Raw genomic sequence first — 20,846 nt, 5'->3', positions numbered from 1 at the left:
ATTTAATTTTTAAAAAATCAAATTAAAACAAAATTGTTTTTAATTTTCACAAAATTCAAATTTTCAAATTTAAATAAAATGAATTAAAATAATTAATTTTAAATAAAATTTATTTGATTAATTAAAATAATTTAATATCCAATATTAAATTATTAGAATACTAATTCCATAACCATGAATCTCTATTCATGTAATCAATATTTAATAAATCAAAATTGAATATTATCCAATTTTCTAATTTCGTTTAATTTGATAATTAAACGTGCAATTATATCGTATATAATTACTGATTCCCTAAATTCGAATTTGAACATTTCAAACTTTCTCATCAGGTTATACTAAAGTTGAAGAAAATTGGATGTGAGGATTTCCATGAGCAGCGAAATGATCGTTCCAAATTTCATTCGTATTTGAACCTACACAATTACAATCAAGAAGCGGAAACATACAGGTTATGCACAAAACGAAATTACAGCATGCTTTACTAAGATCAAGGGATAAAGAAGCATACTTTTGAAGACTCATCTTCAACCTCCCTCGATTCTGAACGCTTGTTCAATCAGCAAGACAACAATCACGAACGTTCAAACACTTCGACCGCAACACAGCACAATCACAGCGACTACAAACTCAACGATCTCCAAGAACCTCGAACTATGTCGAGTTGAGTACGACACCACCACAATGGCTACCTTGGTATTCTTAGTGTGAGAATCCATAAGTGTGGGCTCTGTGTGGACTTGGTTAGAGGAAGAGATTGGAGGAAGAATAATCGTATAAACGATTAAGCAAGTGGGAGATGACAAAGGTCTATTGTATAGACGATGTCCAATCGTTTAACAAATGTAATGCGATCCTTTAGCAAAAGCTCCGCAATCGTTTAGCTAAAGGCCAACTGAGTGAACTATCGTGTAATGTCACTCCATGATTTCAGCTATTATTTAATGAATCTAATCCACTTGACAACCTTTCCGTGAGAACTTTCCGAGAATGGAAAATCTCAATCGTACTAAATTTAGAATAACATTTTTTCTTTTATCTCACGGTCACCATGACCAATAATCTTCCACTCAATTGGTTATTAGAGAAAAAGATATAATTATCCAATGATTAATATTATTATAAATATATATGATAACCAATTTACCATACTATATTTATAACCTATAGTTTTAATATTTCATCTTATGAAACATATCGACCATAATTCTTTTTCTATTTCATGGTACTTAATGTAAATCATTTACATTAATCCTCAACTTGATGTATCTCATACATCATACCAATCATACCATATATAATCGAATTACCTCTTGTCAATTTGAACATTTCAAATCAACACCAAGAATTGATTCTCAACTTGAATCCATTGAGCTACCAAGGGGCTGTCTCTTATACACATCTAGATGTGTATAAGAGACAGGGACCTTATGGATCTGTAGCTCAAAGCTCCAATGGTACGTGAATAACTGACTAAACTCTTTAGTCACGGGATCCACCATCCGTTAACTGCCAGGCACTCCACTAAAGATCAACAGCTGAACTCCTGTCTCTTATACACATCTAGATGTGTATAAGAGACAGCGTTTAGACAAATCCCCAAAAAGGTAGGCATGTTGAGTTGGCAATCTGGCCACTCTCACCCATACTAATCAAAAGATTGCCCTCAAAGGCAGGAGTTCCCAAAACACTCGAGATTGAGGTCATGTCACCTATGGTCGTTTAGGTAAGATGTAAGTCTCCAGTATCAATGACGTTATATACAGAGACGAATCATCTCGTGGTCCGGTCTTATACATACTCTTTGTATAGGACACCCTCGCTCGCATGTCTCCACATGAATGGTCAGGATCTACCATCTGTAGTAGTTCACAACACTTGCAAACCTCTACAAAACGGACCGTATCCGTAGTGTTACCAGGATCAGGTATCCCTCCTTAATCCTTATATTACAGACCTGTTTAGGTTATCACTTAAGGCATGGTCCACTTGTATATCTCATATACATGCATAAGTTTACATAAAATAACCATGGAGCTTTTTTTATTGGATATGAGTAAATGCCAGATAAAATAACTCTTATTTTATTCACAACAATGTGTATAGATTACAAACTACGAGACTCCGAGAGAATTAGGAAACCAATCCCAACAATCTCCCACTTGTCCTAATGCCTCGGGAGACTAATATACAATACAAAATAAATACATATATAATATACAATAAACTAGGGCATACCCCAGTATCATCTCTCACTTGCCCTAGATACGATGTCGCATGTCCCACAAACCCAGACTCTCCACGTGACCTTCAAACACTTTAGCTGTGAGAGCCTTTGTAAATGGATCAACAACGTTGTGATTCGATGCGATCTTCGTGACTATCACATCACTACGATGCACAATCTCCTTGATCAAGTGGTATTTCCGTTTGATATGCTTTCCTCGACGATGACTCCGAGACTCCTTCCACAGCCCCGTTGTTATCACAATAAAGAGTGATAGACAAATCCATAATTGGAACAACTTCCAAATCCATAAGGATTTTCCTCAGCCAAACAACCTCCTTAGCTGCTTCACAAGCGGCTACGTATTCGGCTTCTATAGTGGAGTCTGCGATGCATCCTTACTTGATGTTTCACCACACTACATCCTCTCCATTCAGAGTGAACATTGACCCTGATGTCAATTTGCGAGAATCTTTATCGGTCTAAAAGTCAGAGTCTGTGTATCCTTTAAGGATCAGATCCTTATCTCCATACACGAGCATGTAGTCTCTCATTCTCCGAAGATACTTGAGGATCATCTTGACCGTCGTCCAGTGATCTAATCCTAGATTTGACTGATATTGATTAACAATCCTATTGCATAGCAAATGTCAGTTTTGGTACACAACAATGCATATATTAAGCTTCCAACAGCTGAAGCATAGGGAATCCGTCTCATCTCCTCAACCTCTTGAGGTGTCTTAGGATATTGATCCTTAGACAAAACGATTCCATGCCTGAAGAGTAATAAACCCCTCTTGGAATCCTACATCATGTACTGGATCAACATCCAATAAGGTTTAGCAAAACTAACATGAACCCCATGTGACATCTAGTTTCGCAATGACGCTTTAAAGGTTTAGGACAAAAGCCGCTGAAGGGTGGTCAATTCATCCCTCCTATGAATTAAGACATTCTCAACCAACCATTAATACCATAACAACTCTTGCTCCTATAACGAATAGTCATAATTGATTTGGTCAAGAGATCATTAACTTACTTAACAATCTCCCATAAGTGTGACCCACCGTTTTAAGCCCTAGAGTTCTGCTCCAAGCAGCCAATCCGAAGGGAAAAATTCCGATTGGGGCAAAAGCTAAAGTGACCCTATCCATTTCTAGATTTCACCTTGATATTGATCGACTGCACAAAATCCATTTGAAGGGGGATGCTCCACAAGGGAGTACAGAATGATCTCACAGTGCAAACCAATGACAGAGACCGTATGACATGTTGACACACACCCTTCACCCATTTACTATAAATACTCTCTCTGTCCACCTTGATATTGACTTATGCAAACACCATCCGAATGGGGATGCTCCATGGGCACCACGAGGCCAAGCATGAATCTTACGGTGTGAACATTCAAGGAAAAACGTGAGTAGAATTATTGACATATCAGATACATCTCTTCCTCCCACTGAGTATTTTATAACCTAGGGTTTAGTTTACTTAGAAAAAACATAGCTAAGGATTTTAACTAAGTGACTTTTTAAGTTTGACCAAGAGTAACTTTTACCTCGGATAATTTGACAACTTTTGATCATCATCCATGCTTGCAGAAAATCTATCTAATTCACCTTTCCAAGTAGGGGTGTTCCGTTTCTGTTAGCTTAAGTACTCCAGCTTAAACAAAACCCGTCTTATACAAAAGGTCCCTTACAAATAGATTTGATACAATTTTAATCTTTTATGTTAATCAATTTAATCCTATTAAACCGATTTAAAAAGATTAAATTGGGTTGCTAATCCCATTAGAACCTTTGGACTTAGGTCTATCTCAATCCAATTTTAAAACCTTTTTAAAACATGAGTTCATCCTAAGTCCGCATGCAACTCTTTCTTATCGATTTTAGTTATAATTTCTATTATAACGTTTATAACATAAACAACCAAAACCATTCACAACGCAAAGCTAACACATATAAGGCATTCATAACGTTTATAAACAGCCTAAGTGTCATGCTCCATGCATTGTTCATTAATTTCTACTTTTTATATAACACTTATACAAAATAGCAACGAACCAAGCAAAATACGCTTCCATACACCTTATACTATAACACTTATAATATAAAGATGATGCATGGATATGCTTACTACATGCATAAATATAACTCTTATATTTTCACGATGCATGTCCATGCTTTCTTGTAATTTCATCATATCATATTATAACACTTATAATACATGATGCATGAATAGTTGCACAACCTAAGGTGAGTTTCAAATATACATGCCATACACTATGCCATATAAACTACATACATCTCATGTATATTAAACAAAAGTTGATTAACTGAAAAAAATTGCCTTCAATCCTCAAAACCAAAAGCTAACTATTACAAAAGCAAAAAGTCTTCGGTTCAAACAAGAGAATCGAGTCTTGAACCGTCCGGTTGAAGTCTGTGTCTCCATTAATCGTGTACTAAAATCCACGCGATTGTCTACACGAAAGAGCAAACAGTTTGCTCAATCGTTAACCTACGCTTCCAGAGCTAAACGATCATGTACCTTTTACTATGCAATGAAGCATGAGGTACGCGATTGTGCAGCGCGCTTCGCAATGCAAGCCTTATATGATCACCAAAACGACAATGATGCGGTGCCTGCACCTGGACAGAAAGACCCTATGAAGCTTCATTGTTCCCTGGGATTGGCTTTGGGCCTTTCCTGCGCAGCTTAGGTGGAAGGCAAAGAAGGCCCCTTTCCGGGGGGGCTCAAGCCATCAATGAGATACCACTATGGCAGAGCTAGAATTTTAACCTTGTGTCAGGACCTATGGTCCGATGAACAATCTCAGGTAGACAGTTTCTATGGGGCGTAGGCCTCCCAAAAGGTAACGGAGGCGTGCAAAGGTTTCCTCAAGCAAGACAGAGATTGCCCTCGAGTGCAAAGGCAAAAGGGAGCTTGACTACAAGACCCACCATTGAGCAGGGACGAAAGTCGGCCCTAGTGATCCGTATCGTCTACATTCATCAATGTTCATCCACAAATGCATTTAACAATTAAACGCAATGTATAGAACTCACCATGATTGTAAAAGAAGTTCAAAACAGAAGTGAAATTTGGAATATCAGAACAACCTGGCTCTAATACCAATTGAAGGAAATCGGATGTGAAGATTTCCATGAGCAGTGGAATGATTGTTCCAAATTCCATTCATATTTGAACATACACAATTACAATAAAGAAACGGAAATATACAGGCTATGCACAAAACGAAATTACAACATGTTTTACATAAGATCAAGGGATAAAGAATCTACATTTAAAGACTCATCTTTAATCTCCCTTGATCCCGAACGCTCGTTCAATCAACAAGACAGCAATCACGAACGCTCGAACACTTCGACCGCAACACAACACAATCACAGCGATTACGAACTCAGTGATCTCCAAGAACCTCAAACTATGTCGAGTTGAGTACGACACCACCACAATGGCTACGTTGGTATAGTGTGAGAATCCAGAAGTGTGGGCACTGTGTAGGCTCTGTTAGAGGAAGAGACCGGAGGAAGAACAATCGTGTAAACGATTGAGTAAGTGGAAAATGAAAAAAGTCTATCGTATAGATGATGCCCAATCGTTTAACAAATGCTATGCGATCGTTTAGCAAAAGCTCCGCGATCATTTAGCTAAAGGCCAACTGAGTGAAATATCTTATAGTATGACTCCACGATCATTTAGTCTCTCTTCAGCTATCGTTTAATGAATCTAATCCACTTGACAGCCTTTCCGTGAGAACTTGCCGAGAATGGAAAATCTCAATCATACTAAATTTAGGAAAACATTTTTCTTTTTATCTTACGGTTACTATGAACCACCAATAACCTCCCACTCAATTGGTTATTAGAGAAAAAGATATAATTATCCAATTATTAATATTATTATAAATATATATGATAACCAACTTGCCATACTATATTCATAACCTATAGTTTTAATATTTCATCTCATGAAACATATAAACCATAGTTTTTTTTTTTTTTTTTCTATTTCATGTTACTTAATGTAAATCTCATTTACATTAATCCTCCACTTGATGTATCTTATACATCACATCGATCATATCATATATAATCGAATTACCTCTTGTCAATTTGAACATTTCAAATCAACACCAAGAATTGATTCTCAACTTGAATCCATTGAGCTACCAAGGGGACCTTATAGACCTGTAACTCGAAGCTCTAATGGTATGTGAATAACTGACTAAACTATTTAGTCATAGGATTCACCATCTGTTAACTACCAAGCACTCCATTAAAGGTCGATAGTTGAGCTCTCCTTACAACATATATATTATGTGCATATCAACCAATCAACAGTACGATAACTCTTCACAGATCGCTCGTAAGTACAGCTGGGCCAATAACCGTTATGTCCCTGTAATTACATCTAACTCCTTAAGTATTATTTATTCCTCTAATGAATATAAGTAATAGTTCTACTATGACTGAGTCCTCTCTTTCAAAAAGAAGTTGTGGTCACTATGTTCAAGACCCGGAATCAGCTCTTAAGGGAGCAATCTATCTACTTATTCCTGTTTCAGAGAATGAATGAATTTCATCTTGTGTAACTAAGTTTCCAGCTCACAAATCAAACAAATCCCTGGAAAAGGTAGGCATGTTGAGTTGAAAATCTAGCCACTCTCACTCATACTAATCAAAAGATTGCCCTCAAAGGCAAGAGTTCCCAAAACACTCAGGATTGAGGTCATGTCACCTATGGTCGTTTAGGTAAGATGTAAGTCTCCAGTATCAATGACGTTATATACAGAGACGAATCATCTTGTGGTCCGGTCTTATACATACTCTTTGTATCGGACACCCTTGCTCGCATGTCTCCACATGAATGGTCAGGATCTACCATCTATAATAGTTCACAACACTTGCAAACCTCTACAAAACGGGCCGTATCCGTAGTGTCACCAAGATCAGGTATCCCTCCTTAATCCTTATATTACAGATCTATTTAGGTTATCACTTAAGGCATGATCCACTTGTATATCTCATATACATGCATAAGTTTACATACAATAACTATGGAGATTTGTTTATTGGATATGAGTAAATGCCAGATAAAATATTTTATTCACAACAATGTGTATAGATTACAAACTACGAGACTCCAGGAGAATTAGGACACCAATCCCAACAAAAGTTTAATCTGTTTATGAGCTAATAGAGGACCTAATGAACCTATAGATCATGAGCTCCAATGATCCGAGATTAATTGGTTAAACTCTTTAAATCGAATTAATCAATATTCAATAACTACCTGGTCACTCCATTAAAGCCCAATAGTTGCATTCCTCTCACTATATATATATTTCTGTCTACTTAGTTAACCATAATTAGTAACTCAACCCTTTCACAGGTTGTTCGTAATAACGGTTGGGTCAAAAGTTGTTTTACCTCAGGGATTACATCTTGTTCCTTAAGTCCCACTGATCCTCTAATGAACTATTGGTTTGTGATCCAATCACCAAACCGAGTCCCTCTCGAGCCAATGAGAGAGTGGGGCCCTTTGTACAAGACCCGAAGTCAGCACTTAATGAACAACCTCTTTACTATCCCTAAAAGCAGGTAAGAGTGAATTTCGTGTTGCACCCTATGTCCCCAATTATCTACCCGGTCTTACCCATGAAATGGGGGCTGATTGAGCCGACGCTATTGAGCTAACCCCCACTCATCCAAATATAAGGACAATCTCGAATAAACAAGAGTTTAGAGTTAGCTCAGGATTAAGGTCAAGTTACCTAGGTCATCGCTTTGAAATACTCAGTCTTAAACAGCAAACAACTTTGTGACTTATTTATTGGTCTGATCTTATACAAACTCTTTACATAAGACGTCTCACTCACATGTCTCCACATGAACTATTCAGGATCGCATCATTTGTACAAAGTACAAAGTGAGCCACATCTGATAGTGTTTCCAGAATAAGGTACCCAACCTTATCCGTATACTTATATATCGTTTTGGCTATCTACTGGAATTTGATCCACTCTTATGTCTCTACATAAAGTTCGGTACTCATGTAGTAGCCATGAATCTTAATTTATTGAATTCAGTACAATTTACATATTCAATAACATTTTTATTGAACAAAACCTCAATAACATCTTTATTGAAAATATAATATGTTTAATCTTATAAACTCCTAGTTTTAGGACATATAACCCAATAAATAGAAAAAGATTTTTTTCCCAAAGTTTTCCTCTAACGTGGATTAAACAAACTTGAGATTTTAAAATCCTAAAAGATTTGATCTCTTTATGTCTTTTTTTTAAAAAAAAAATATTTTAATTTAATGTGGATTAAAGAAATATGATATTTTAAAATTTTTAAAAATTGTATTTTTAACTTGACTTTATATATTATTTTTATTTATATATATATTATTGTTTTTTTTTTTTGTACGGATGACCTTCTTTTGGACGCGTTATCGAATTTTAACTCGCCCATGTGTATGTTATCTAACCTTCCACTAAGGACAAAGAAAATTTTCCGTATTAAAGGGCCCATCGCATTCGGGTTGAAATTCCTCGCTCGATGGTGATCGTCCCTAACTCGATGACACTTCCAAGCGTTCATTTTTTAACGGTTGTTGCCACGAACCGTCACTCGCAATAGGGAGGACTATGGTTAAATATAGTGAATCCCTGGCTCGATTTCAGTAATGCAACCCAATGGTTAAATATGTTCACCGATGAAGCACCTTCCGATCGTGACAGGATACCGCACTTAACCCAATGAAACCTGCAAAGTCCTGACCCGAATTCAAAAAGTTAATGCGACATGAGAAATTGGGCCATATAGATTCAAAAAACGATTCATAACCCTTCACCTTCCTATCGCGATAGGGATGCCCAATCTAACCAAATCAAATATGTAAATCCCTACCCTGATTTTAAGCAGAATCACGATTTTTAAGATTTTTAAGAAGAAAGATTCAACATTTTCGCGAATTTCAGGTGTTGTAATGGCAATTATTCATAAGAAGCTCTTCTAACACCGGTTTCATCATCGTTTCACTTACCACTGAACGAATGTATAATCCTCTCCCGTGATGTAACATTGAACACGGTCAACTATTTTTGCATTATATATATATCACAACATGAAGTTCACATGTATAGACTTTGTTGATGGCGTGATTACAGAAATTTTGAAAATGCAAAGTATTCTTCATTGCCTTTTGCTTCCAAGTGTTATTAGTTAATTGTAGTCTTGGGAAAATAGCTGGGGACATAGTCTTGCAAGATGAAATTCTCTCCTACCCAATTCTAGGGATAATAGATAGGTTGTTCTCTTAATTGTTGTCTCTAGGTCTTGAATAAGGGGCTCCACCCTCTCATTGGCTCGAGAGGGACTCGGTTTGATGGTTGGACCACAAACTAATTTTTCATTAGAGGATCAATGAGACTTAAGGAGCAAGATGTAATTACAGGGGTAAAACGGTATTTTTTTACAAACTATGAAAGATCAACTTACTAATCATGGTTATATCAAGTGGATAGGAATGTTGGAATACAGAAACATGCAACGGCAAAAATCAGGATCATTAAGCATTCCAATTCCTTAATTTTGACATCAAAATAAGCACGTTCACAAAGAATTAAGAGGGTTTCAACACATACCTTTGAAGATCCTCTTCAAACACGAATTTGAGCTACAATATTCTACAATATTCTACAATCCTTGTTGTGGACCACCAATAGAACTTCCCTACTACTCTTAGGAGCCTTATATTGAGTTGTGAGACACAAAACATACTTGAACTTAGGGAATTGGGGGAGAGGTTTTCTGGTTTTTTTTAGCTTGTTGAAGAACAACTTCTTTAACTTTAAAAAACTCAGAAATTCAGTAATTGCATCAGCTTTTTCACTAAATTAAGAGTGGCTTTATTACATGACTCTCATGCAAAACTGATTACCTCAAGTGATACCAGCTATCTCTTGAATTTGGTGGTAGAATTATGTGTAAGAAGGTGAATAACCTTCTTGCTTGAAAGTGAGAAAAGCCCACATCGGGATTTCTCTAAATTTTCAATTTCACTTTTTGATTTTGAAATTGATTTTCAAAATCAAAATCTTTTTCCAATTTTAATTCTTTAATTAAAATTGAAATGTTATTAATTTTATAAAAATTAATTCAATAATCAAATTTTCTAATAAAATTAATAATTAATTAAATAATTTAATTAATTATATTAATATAATATCAAATATTTAATTAATTTGTTACCAATTCCATTATCATGAATCCATATTTATAGAATTAATATTTAAATCATATTTATATATTAATTGATTATCCAATTACGTTTAGTTCCAAAATTAAACGTGTAGTTATATCACAATGAATTACTAATACCCTTAATTCAAATTTGAACGTTTTAAATCAACTTATCACGCTATCTTAAGGCTATCCGTTTGTGAGCTAGTAGGGGGACCTAATGGAACTAATGATCATGGGCTCCAACTATCCGAAATTAATTGGCTAAACTCTTTACACCCATTCGTTAACTACCGGGTCATTCCACCCAGTAGTTGCACTACCCCCACCTTAGATATATTGTGTCAACTCGTATATAACCATAATTAGTAAGTTAACCCTTCATAGGTTGTTCATAATAATGGTTGGGTCGAAAGACTGATTTACCCCCGAGATTACCTCTTGTTCCTTAAGTGCCACTGATCCTCTAATGAACAATTGGTTTGTGATCTGATCATCAAATAGAGTCCCTCTCGGGCTAATAAGAGGGTGGAACCATTTGTTCAAGATCCGAAGTTAGCACTTAAGGGAACAACCTCTCTACTATCCCTAAAAGCGGGTATGAGTAAATTTCTTCTTGCACCCTTTGTCCCCAGCTATCTACCCGGTTTTACCCCCGAAATGGGGGGGCTTATTGAGCCGGCGCTGTTGAGTCAACCCTCACCAATGCAAATCTAAGGATGATCCCGATTAAACAGGAGTTCATAGTTAGCTCAGGATTAAGGTCAAGTTACCTAGGTCAACGTTTTGAAATAGTTAGTCTTAAATAGTAAACAACGTAATAAAGTAAGAGTGACTTATTTCTTAGTTCGATCTTATGCAAACTTATTGCATAGGACGTCCCACTCCTCATGTCACCACATGAACGAATCAGGATCACTTCGTTTTTAACACTTTACAACTCTTTGTAACAACTACAGAGTGGGTCGCATCCGAAAGTGTCACCAGAATAAGACACCCAACATTATTCGTATACTATAGATCATTTTGACTATTTACTTGAACCTGATCTACTTTTATTTCTCCACATAAAGTTCAAGTACTCATGTAATAACCATGAATATTTTAGTTTATTGGATTTATTTCTAAAACGAAATAAGCAATTCATATATTCAATAACAACTTTATCGATTTACAGAATGAGTTTATTGTTTACAAACCACGAGTTTTAGAACATAAAATCCAACAAGAAATATATCTACAGTGAGAAGAGTGCAGCTATTAGGTTTAGTGAAGTGTTTCGGTAGTTAACGAATGTTGATTAATTAGGTTAAAGAGTTTAGCTAGTTAATCTCAAATCGTTGGAGCTCATGATCTGTAGGTTTATTAGGTCTCTTGCTACCTCATATTGGACTTAACCTTAAGATCGTATGACAAGAGAATTTGAAATATTCAAATTCAGTTTACGTAATAAATACTAAATTATATGTGATATAATTGGCATAATCACTTATAGTTGAATTATTGAATTTAACAAATTGGAGAGTTGAAAATATTATAAACGTGAGTAGGGATTCATGTTGGTTATTAATTTAATATTTGATATTAAATTAATTTTACTAATTAAATTATTTAATTAATTTTATCTAAAAATAATTATTAGAATTAATTATACTTAAAATTGTTTTAAAAGAAATTAAATTTATTTAAAATTAATTATTTTAATTAATTTTATTTAAACTTAAAATTCCTTTTAATTTGGTTTTTAGAAGATAAAAAATTAAAAGAATTTAAGGTTAGTGGGATTTTCCCACTTTTCTCACTAACCCTAACAACTAATCCCACTAATTGCATGCATAATTAAGTGTCATCTTGAGGTTGATTCACTTTCCATGTAATTCTTCTATAAATAGAAGAAGTTTTGTAGAGATTTTTTTTTTTCATGCAATTTTGATTTCTTGAAGCCTAATTATCTTCTTAAAGTGTCACACCAAAACTCTTCCAAACTCTTAATTCCCTACAAATTAATCACAAATTGGATCCTACAGTCCATCCTAAGGTCGGAGAATAGCGAGGAAGATACTAATGATAGTCCACGAAGTGTTTGTGATCATTTTCAACCAAAGAATAGCTTCATTTGTTAGTTTCTTCAAAGGTTGTATCTCTAACCCTATTTCCAAGATTATATACGTACATGCTTGTATCTTAAACCCTTTTTCCAAGTTGTATACATGCATGCTTTAATCTTTCAAATTAATAAAATTAGAGTGGTTATGTTCCCAATTGCTTCCACATGCACCTTTTTAACTCTTACATCAAGGTGATTTGAATATGGTCGAGCAATATATTGACTTAGTTTATGAACTGAAAAACAAATGTCTGGTCTTGAAATCTGTAAATATAATAATCATTAAGTCTTCTATAATATGTTGTATCATCATTAGATAAAAGTTTTCCTGAAAAAGTCATGAGTTTGAGATTAGGAACCATGGGACAAAAGGCTGGCTTTGCAGCTAACAAACCACAATCATCTATGATCTGTAGGCAAGATTTCCGTTGAGAAATGTATATCGCTGATAAGGAACGAGAAAGTTCAAGATCAAGGAAATACTTTGCATGACCAAGATCCTTCAACTTGAATTTAGATTGCAGAAGAGCTTTAAGGGAATCAATTGATTCTAGAGAAGGTCCTAAAAGTAGAATGTTAATAACATAGACTAAAAGAGTAACAAGTGATGAATTGGTTTCTTTTGTGAATAAAGAATAGTCCGCTTTAGATCAAATAAATCCGTGGACATCAAAACAGAGTTGAAACCGAACAAAACTATTGTCTTAAAACTTGTTTGAGGCGGCTGTTCACACGAAGTTTCCGGAGAAACGTGGTTTGTGGAGTTGAACTTGAGTTGGTGTTGATATTGGAGTTGATTTGATGCAATGTGGTTCGATCTCTAATATTTGATCCTCTGATTCTTTCTCAGTTGGGTGAATATGTTTGACTTAGGGAAGGAAAACACTGAACGTTCTTGAAGTAGAAGTCTTGGAAGCTTGGAGTAGAAGTCTTGGAAGAGTATTTGTGTCTTCAAAGGTCTTCTGTCTTATAGGAGTGCACCTTCAGGAGTCTTGGAAGCTTGAAGTAGAAGTCTTGGAAGAGTATTTTTATCTTCAGGGTCTTCTACCTTATAGGAGTGTATCTTCAGGAGTCTTGAAAGCTTGAAGTAGAAGTCTTGGAAGAGTATTTGTATCTTCAAAGGTCTTCTGCCTTATAAGAGTGGAGGTTTAGGAGTCTTGGAAGCTTGAAGTAGAAGTCTTGGAAGAGTATTTGTATCTTCAAAGGTCTTATGCCTTATAGGAGTGCAACTTCAGGAGTCTTGGAAGCTTGAAGTAGAAGTCTTGGAAGAGTATTTGTATCTTCAAAGGTCTTCTGCCTTATAGGCGTGCAACTTCAGGAGTCTTGGAAGCTTGAAATAGAAGTCTTGGAAGAGTATTTCATCATGGTTTTAATTATTCTCTTCATTTGTAGGATTCGTCAATATGATGAGTTTTGGCTTCAATATCAAGGAACCTTCTGTACTTATGTCAACAAAAAATTTCCTCTTCATGCATGAAAGGACACGACTGTGAATCTTTTCGTCGTTATTTTCTTCATGGAATGACGTTGGCGTCAAAATTTTCATCATTCCTTTACGTTGATCGCTTGTTGTCTTGAGACGATCAAAAGCAGATGCTGGAGGTTGATCTTTCTTTGATGTGGATATACTTAGCCTTTTGAAGGTTGAAGTTCGAGCAGAAGTAGTCATTGGATATTGGTTTTCTTCTCCTACCGTGGCCATACTCAATCTTTGAAAAACTGAAGATCGAGCACTTGAAGGCTTAATACGATCGAAGACAGAAGTTCTTTGCTTCATTTCTTCTGAGTCTTTGACTTCTTCAGCAGTCACATGATTGTTGTCAACTTCCACTATGCCGATAGTGTGACATGCAATAACTTTTGATACTTTCTCTGGATGATTATTGAGAAAGCTTCTTGGGAGAAATTCTGCCGAAGTTTCCGGCCGTCGAAATTGAGGGAAGCCTTTGTCTTCTTTCTTAGCAGGCTTAGGCTTCCGTGTTATCTTTTTGCCTTTCTTTTTCGATGAGTCACTACTATCCACCCTTTCGTTGTCATTTTCAACAAGCTCATCTTTCTTTCGGAATTTGCTGTTTGAATATCTTGTTGGAACCGAACAACTATAGGCTTGAATTCTCCAAACTAGATCGGACTTTGTCTTTGAGCATGGGACACAGACAATATTGGAACATTTGAAGTCACCGCTACTGTAACGATTTGTCTGAGCTACTTCATCCAAATCTAGCTCAATCTTCTTTTCACGAGCCAACTTCATAATTCGTTCCTTTAGCACAAAGCACCTTTCAACTGGGTGACTAATGACCCGATGATACTTGCAGTAGTTAGGATTATCTATTTTTCCTTCTTGTTCCGACCGCTTGCATTCCGATAGCCGAATAAGTTGCTTCTCTAGTAGTTGCTCCAACATATCTGCCACATCAGAGCCAGGAATGGATAAACCTTCTTTTGTCGTTTTTTAAGAGTTGGACGACGCTTCTCGCCCTCATTGTGCCTTCTTTCAAATTTTGTTTGTTTTCCTTTGGAGGAAAATTTCAGTGGGGTCACATGAACGACCATAGATTCTTTTGTGGCACTACCCACGATATTTTCAGTGCCCTTGGCATCATTTTTGTATTTTCTCCCTTCAGAGAATAGAAAATCTTTAGTTCCCCTATTGGCAATGCTCAACTCCATATCATGAGCGCGTGTTGCCAGCTCCTCAAATGTACGAGGTTTTATCCCTTGTAAGATGTAGAAAAGCTCCTAGTGCATGCCTTGAGTGCACATCTCCACTGTAGATAATTCAGTAAGTCTATCTTTGCAATCCAGACTTAAAGCTCTCCATCGGTTGATGTAATTGATGACTGTCTCTCCCTTCCACTGTTTGGTATTTGTCAACTCCATCATGCTAACAATACGCCTTGTACTGTAGAAGCGGTTCAGGAACTCCCTTTCTAGTTGATCCCAACTATCAATCACTTCTGGCTCCAAATCAGTATACCCATCGAAAGCATTTCCTTTCAAGGTACGGACGAACTGCTTGACTAGCTGGTCTCTTCTGGTTCCTGCATTTTCACAGGTTTCAATGAAGTGTGCAACATGTTGTTTTGGATTGCCCTTTCCATCGAATTACTGGAACTTTGGAGGTTGATACCCAGCTGGCATTCTGAGGTTGTCGATTATCTTGGTGTATGGCTTGGAGTACATAAAGAAGCTTTGCAATGGTCCTTCGTACTGAGCTCTTATGAAGTTTGTGATCATATCCTGAAGCTGTTGAACTAACGGGGAGGTAGTAGAGGTGGATTGTGGTGGCTGACTTTCCTGCAAGACAGTCTTTCCTTTGTCATTGGCTTTTGTAGCTGGGGATTGACTTGATTCAGCAGTATCTTGAGCCTGTATCTGATCTCTTAAAGCAGCGATTTCATAATCTCGCTCCTCTACAACCTTCATTAGGAGATTTATCTTTACCTCAATGTCTGCCACGGTCGACTTAGTCGTTACGTTAGTCATCATGACAGACACTACATCAAAATGTGATTCTTTCTCTGATAGATCAGTAACAGAAGCATAATTTTCAAACAAGGGATTTTCTCTGATGACGATCCCGCCTTTAGGATATTCCATCAGCTGGCCCCAGATTTCCTCCGTGATGACAAAGCTTATGTAAGTGTTGCTTGCGACGGTAGCTTTGGATGCAACTTTCTTTGGTGCCATCTATAGATTTCTTGTCTCGGATGACGAGAGAGAGATGAGAGGTAGAGATGTCCTACTGGGCGTGCCAATTTGTTCACACGAGGTTTTTGGAGAAACGTGGTTTGTGGAGTTGAATTTGAGTTGGTGTTGATGTTGAAGTTGATTTGATGCGATGTGGTTCGATCTCTAATATTTAATCCTCTGATTCTCTCTCAGTTAGGTGAATATGATTGACTTGGAGAAGGAAAGCACCGAACGTTCTTGAAGTAGATGTCTTGGAAGCTTAGAGTAGAAGTCTTGGAAGAGTATTTGTATCTTCAAAGGTCTTCTGCCTTATAAGAGTGTAGCTTCAAGAGTCTTGGAAGCTTGAAGTAGAAGTCTTAGAAGAGTATTTGTATCTTCAAAGGTCTTCTGCCTTATAGGAGTGCAGCTTCAAAAGTCTTGGAAGCTTATAGTAGAAGTCTTGGAAGAGTATTTGTGTCTTCAAAGGTCTTCTGCCTTATAGGAGTGCAGCTTCAGGAGTCTTGGAAGCTTTAAGTAGAAGTCTTGAAAGAGTATTCAAAGGTCTTCTGCCTTATAGGAGTGCAGCTTCAAGAGACTTGGAAGCTTGAAGTAGAAGTCTTGGAAGAGTATTTGTGTCTTCAAAGGTCTTCTACTTTATAGGAGTGCAGCTTCAGGAGTCTTGGGAGTCCTCTAGTGAATTCTCTCTGGGTCTTCTGAGTGTAAAAAATGCTGCCCTTACAAATGAAGAGAACTTCTCTATTTATAGATTTCTCAAATGGGCTTTGTGGGCTTGGTTGGTCCATGGGCCAGACCCTTGGGCCCAATTAGTTGGTTTTGGGCCTGATCTGAAATTTGGGTCAAATTCAATTTTTTTTTTTATAGTTTGGACTTTAAGCCCAAATAGTAATATCAAATTGGACCAATTTAATCTATTCATCCGCATGACGTCATCGAAATTTGTCTTCAATTCAATTCGGGACATGTGTCAACTTCTAATTGGACCCAAAGTCAATGATTTAGAAATTTGTCGTTAATTTAGCAAACGACGTGGTGACTTGTGATTGGCCCAAAATTTCTCATTCAACAACAGTATATGGATTTGTGAAGATTTCATACTAGAAGAACAAATTGAGATGCCTTTTATTTTCATAATATCCCAAAGGAAAACTCATGTAGACTTCTTAAAAAAGGTCACCATTGAGGAAAACATTATTTACATCCAATCGAGTGAGAGATCACCTGAAAGATGCAACAATTGAGAGGATCATTTTGAAAGATGCAATCTTTTCCACTAGAGAAAAGGTGTCTATGAAGTATACTTCTTCTTATTGGCTATAACCTTTTGCAACCAAGAAGGCTTTATAACAATCAACAGTTCCATCAACCTTTTATTTCACTTTATATATCCACTTGCAACCAACTACATTGTGGCCTTGTGGAAGAGATGTTGGGTTTTATGTCCTAAAACTTATGATTTGTAAACAATAAACTTATTTTGTTAATCAATATAGATATTATTGAAGTTTGATTCACTGAAGTTATTATTGAATGTTTGAGTTGCTCATTTCATTTTAGAAATAACCTAAATCCAATAAATTGAGATCCATGGCTATTACATGAGTAGTTTAACTTTATGTGAAGATATAAAAGTGGATTAAGTTCGAGTAAATAGTCAAAATGGTCTATAGTATATGAATAAAGCTAGGTACCTTATTCTAAGGACACTATCGGATGCGACCCACTTTGTAAATGTTACAATTATTGTAAAGTGTTACAAACGAAGTGATCCTGACTCGTTCATGTGGAGACATGCGAGTGAGGTGTCTTATGAAAAGTATTTGTATAAGATCGGATCAAGAAATAAGTCACTTTTACTTTATAACGTTGTTTACTGTTTAAGACTGACTATTTCAATATGATGACCTAAGTAACTCGACCTTAATCTTGAGCTAACTATGAACTCTTGTTTATTCGGGATTATCCTTAGATTTGCATAGGTGGGGTTTGGCTCAACAATGTCACCTCAATAAGCCTCCCATTTTAGGGGTAAGACCGGGTAGATAGATAGCTGAGGACATAGGGTACAAAATGGAACTCACTCCTACCCACTTTTAGGGATAGTAGAAAAGTTGTTCCCTTACGTGTTGACTTCGGGTCTTGAATAAGGGGCCCACCCTCTCATTGGCTTGAGAGAGACCCATTTTAGTAATTGGATCACAAACCAATTGTTCTTTAGAAGATCAGTGGGTCATATAAAACAAGATGTAACCTCGGGTAAAACAAATCTTGACCTAGTCGTTATTACGAACAACTTGTGAAGGGTTGACTTACTAATTATGGTTATATCAAATGGACAAAAATATATCTACAGTGAGGGGAGTGCAACTACTGGGCTTTAGTGGAGTGACTTGGTAGTTAATAGCCAGTTAATCTTGAATCGTTAAAATCTATGATCTTTCGGTCCATTAAGTCTCCCTACTAGTTCACAAACGGATTAAACCTTTGAATAGCGTGATGAGAGAATTTGAACGTTCAAATTCGAATTGAGGGATTCATTAATTATATGTGGTATAATTAAACGTTTGATTATTGAATTAAATGAAATTGGAGAATTGGATAATATTTAAATATAATTTAAATATTAACATTACATGAATGGAGATTCATGTTTGTGGAATTGGTGGTATAAATAATTTAATATTGAATATTAAATTATTTTAATTAAATTTATTTAAATTAACTTTATTTAAAATAAAAAATTTGAATTTTTAAAATTCAAATATTAAATTCAATTTTAGTTTTAATTTAAATTTTCTGAAAATTTAATTAAAGAAAATTAGATTTAAATTAAAAAAATTGGAAAAATCCAGTTTAGTGGGTTTATCCCACATTCACCATCACAATTCCACTTTATCCTTTAAGTAGGTTCCGTCCATTTCTTGTGCAATCTGATTGCATGGAAGAGGTGAACAAATACTCAATTTTGGTACTGAGTATGTAAGACATACAGTGTAATTTTTGGCTAAAAAAATCAATTGAAGAAGGGTTCTTCAATTTCTGCAGAAAATCAACCCTCCTCTCAAAAAAATTTCCTTGAGTTCTGCTCATTTTGGATTCCACCATCCAATTTAAGGTCCAAGAGAATAGCAGGGAAGATCAAGTGGTGGTCTACAAGCTTTTGGAGTGAAGCATCAAGCTGAATGCGTGGATTGAAGAAGGTTTTCAAAGGTAACTTCTCAAAACCTTTTTTTTATCTTGTGAACATACTTTCTTAATTGCTAAAATTGATGAATTAGAGTACTTAATGATCTTGATTTCTTCCGGTGATTGTATGTTAACTTCAACAAGAGGAATAATGCTCCAAGTATTTGTGTGTTCCATTGCTTCAATTTATTCGTCCATGGCTTGTTTCCAATGATAAAATTTGATGGCTTGATGGAAATATGATGGCTCAAATACAGTTGTGACATTTAAAAGAAAATGCTTGTGTGAAGCTGCAAGATTATCATAGGATAAATCGTTACTCATTGGATAAACAGATGGTTATTTCACTAGTTGGCCAAGTGTAGTAGATTGCAACAATAATCTTAAAGGAAACTTGGAGGATTATGCACTATGGATGATCTTTTTAAAGGAGCATTTACGACTTCAATGTGTTCTCGAGCATCAACAAAAGTCGTCTCTTGAATATTAGAAGGTTGTGGATCTTCAATTGTAGACTACTGGTTCAAGGGTCGTGTGTTATTAACAAGCAGTTCACTGATGTCTTTAGCTTGACTTGTTGTAGTAGCAGGAACAATAACTGCTCCTTGTTCAAATTCTATTGAAATAATATCTGGCGTTGGAGAAGGAAGAACAAAGTCTCCAAATAGCTCATTTTCTTCAGGATCTTTTGGTGTTGCTTTGTTGAGAAAACAGAAGGTTGTTTCATGAAAGACAACATCCCTTGATATTAGGACTTGATGCTTTTGAAAATCATATAAACGATATGCTTTCATTCCAGGTGGATATCCAATAAAGATACATGGGCGTGATCATGGCTCAAACTTGGTTATGTGATTCACCAATGTAGACACATAGCAGAGACATCCAAAAACACTCATAAAATCATATTCATCTGGTTTATCATGAAGAATGTAGTAAAGAGATTTGTTGTTTAGCAGAGGTACAGGAGCTCCGTTGATTATATATGTAGCTATGAGTACACAATCGCCAAATCTCAAAAGGAACTCCTGACTGGAAGAGTATAGCTCGGGCCATGTTCAATAAATGTTGGTACTTTCTCTCAGCAACAGAGTTTTATTATGGTCTTTCTACACAAGAAATTGGTGAATAGTTCCCTTTGATGCAAAAAATTCAGTAAATTGTAGTTCGGGTGCAATTTCTTGTTGGGTTTGATGTCTTAAAACTCGTAGTTAGTAAATGTAAATAATTGATCGTCGTCAATAAGAGTTGTCAATGTTATTTCAATAAGTGTTATTAATTGTGTTGTATATTATTTTGTCTAAATAACCCTAAGTCCAATAAACTAAAATCCTAGGTTGTCTTA

General features: G+C 35.9%; 1 long non-coding RNA gene across 1 annotated transcript; it reads left to right on the top strand.

Annotated features, from left to right (window-relative positions):
• The first annotated feature begins 19,201 nt into the window (after positions 1 to 19,201).
• LOC120083499 lies at positions 19,202 to 20,846 on the top strand. Its single transcript, XR_005483437.1, has 2 exons — positions 19,202 to 19,525; positions 19,646 to 20,846. It is a non-coding gene; the product is annotated as an uncharacterized LOC120083499 (long non-coding RNA).

Source organism: Benincasa hispida, chromosome 8 (assembly GCF_009727055.1).
Source record: "Benincasa hispida cultivar B227 chromosome 8, ASM972705v1, whole genome shotgun sequence".
NCBI classification, from domain to species: domain Eukaryota; kingdom Viridiplantae; phylum Streptophyta; class Magnoliopsida; order Cucurbitales; family Cucurbitaceae; genus Benincasa; species Benincasa hispida.
The sequence above is the reverse complement of the archived record's forward strand: the minus strand, read 5'-3'. Positions and strand labels throughout refer to the sequence as shown.